The following is a 2,682-nucleotide window of genomic DNA, read 5'->3' as shown; positions in this document are numbered from 1 at the left end:
CAGCTTGGGAAATCTTTTTGTATCCAAATCCGGCTTTAAACTTCTTCACAACAGTATCTCGGACCTGCCTGGTGTGTTCCTTGTTCTTCATGATGCTCTCTGCACTTTTAACGGACCTCTGAGACTATCACAGTGCAGGTGCATTTATACGGAGACTTGATTACACACAGGTGGATTGTATTTATCACCATTAGTCATTTAGGTCAACATTGGATCATTCAGAGATCCTCACTGAATTTCTGGAGAGAGTTTGCTGCACTGAAAGTAAAGGGGCTGAATAATTTTGCACGCCCAAGTTTTTGATTTGTTAAAAAAGTTTGAAATATCCAATAAATGTCGTTCCACTTCATGATTGTGTCCCACTTGTTGTTGATCCTTCACAAAAAAATACAGTTTTATATCTTTATGATTGAAGCCTGAAATGTGGCAAAAGGTCGCAAAGTTCAAGGGGGCCGAATACTTTCGCAAGGCACTGTATAGTGTACATAGTCATCTATATGGTCCTGTAAAAACTATGTTTTATTAGAATGCTTTTGATCACAGTGTCCCTCTCTCTGTTACATATAGGAGTTGGAGGTGAGGCCAGAACCAGCGGACCAGATCATTCTATCCTCTCCATCTATCTTCATGTCTTTAGGCCATTACTTTGATCCACTACGTCCTGGAGGACCCAAGGGAAAGCACAGGGCACATGGCTTGTCTCTCCTATGGTTGTGTCCAGTATATCCCTACCGAGAGATCTGTATAGCACACTCCAATAGAGAGAGAGAGAGAGAGAGATAGAGTGTTATTCGGCCTTCTCCTACTCTCAGGCAATGGTCTGACTCTGGCTGACATCTCCAGACCCCCATCCAGCCACCATTATCTATATGAGGCCATCTTTATTGGCAATTTCAGCCCAGGGACAGATGGGGTTGCAGCCATGGTAACATCCACCAGGCCTCACCTGAGACTCACACACTGAACAATAGAGGAATAATGCATCCACTGTTATTCAGTAGTGGTTAGAGTGGAGCTATGTGGGGTGTATAGTGGACAGGTCCAGCCCTAACCTTTTCCTGCAATTCTACCCATTTTGCCAATACTTATGCCATGTTAATGAAATATGAGTGAGAGTGACTAACAAAATCAATGGGGGTCCCATGGAGGTCAGGGCCATGTGTGCCTGGTCGGTATTCAGCCATGATTACTCCAAGTTTAAATACCTGGCTAGAATGACAACCAATCAAATAATTGTTAGCTGACATGGCTAATTGAGTGACTGTCAGTGACATCACAAGAAAGAAACTGCTGATGCACAACCACATTTTTAAATTGCACCTTGTGTATTCTACTATTCTACCGTGCAACAGTAAGACCCCAAATGAGATCTTTAGAAAAAAATATATATATATTTATTTGAGGGGGTCAGGGGCCCCCTAGTGGCTAGTGGGTTATGACCGGAACCAGTCCTTGTAGTGGAGATATAAGCCCAGCTGCTCACCTCTAGTATTACGGGACAGAGATAGGTATTTTGTGTCATTTCAGAAGGATTCAGTACTGTACTGACACTCACATTGGATATATGTGTTTAGAATCTGTGAGAGCCAGAAATCTTGCTTGTTTGTAGGTGACCAAATACTTATTTTCCACCATAATTTGCAATTAAATTCATTAAAAATCCTACAATGTGATCTTCTGGATTTCTTTTTCTCATTTTGTCTGTCATAGTTGAAGTGTACCTATGATGAAAATTACAGGCCTCTCTCATATTTTTAAGTGGGAGAACTTGCACAATTGGTGGCTGACAAAATACTTTTTTGCCCCACTGTATGTGTTTAGAATCCTCTGTTAAGCTACAATAGTTCACTAGAATTTTTTAATGGCTTAACAAAAATTGCCCAAGTCCACTATTTACCTCCTGTGATTACATACCCGAGATGCAAATGTAGCTTGTAGAAATAAACAGGTAGCATCTGTGGATACTGTCTCTTCCATGTAATCCACAGACAGAGCAGGGTTCTCTGGGCAAGGTGGTTTTGCACATTTGTATGACATTTACATCTGACTGTGTATCATTCACTTCCAATACTACATGGAACAAAAATATAAACGCAACATGTGAAGGGTTAGTTCCATGTTTCATAAGCTGAAATAACAGATCACAGACATTTTCCCTACGCAAAAACAAATGTTGTGATAATCCATCCAATGGACAATTGAAACATTGAATCGTGATTTAAAATATACTATGACACTCAAATGTAAGAAATATAATTTTTCTGTAATATATTTTTCTGCATACAGTGTGGCATATTTCCCATTTTTCAAGGGCTTGAAACATACTGTACAAGGCAAATCATTGGGAATTGGCATGACAACACACGAGCTCCGAGTAGAAAATATATCCTTGGGCCATTCCGATACTCCAGGAATAAAAGACGGTTTCATAAGTAAGTAAGTTCCAGTTCAGACAGGCCACCACCATAAAGCCCAATCCTGGTCTGTACAGTAGTCTTCAAATTGATTTGTACAGATCACACATGTAGCCAGCTATTGATCAGGAAGAGTTTGGATCCTATTCCAATTTGCAAAAAAAAATAAAAAAATCTGAGCATATCACCTTCTGTCTGAAATGAAAACATTCAAATACTGTAGGAGTACATTGGACGTGATGGATATAGACAGTGTATAGTAAAACGT

This window comes from Oncorhynchus masou, chromosome 30 (genome assembly GCF_036934945.1).
Source record: "Oncorhynchus masou masou isolate Uvic2021 chromosome 30, UVic_Omas_1.1, whole genome shotgun sequence".
NCBI lineage: Eukaryota > Metazoa > Chordata > Actinopteri > Salmoniformes > Salmonidae > Oncorhynchus > Oncorhynchus masou.
This window is presented reverse-complemented; position numbering follows the sequence as displayed.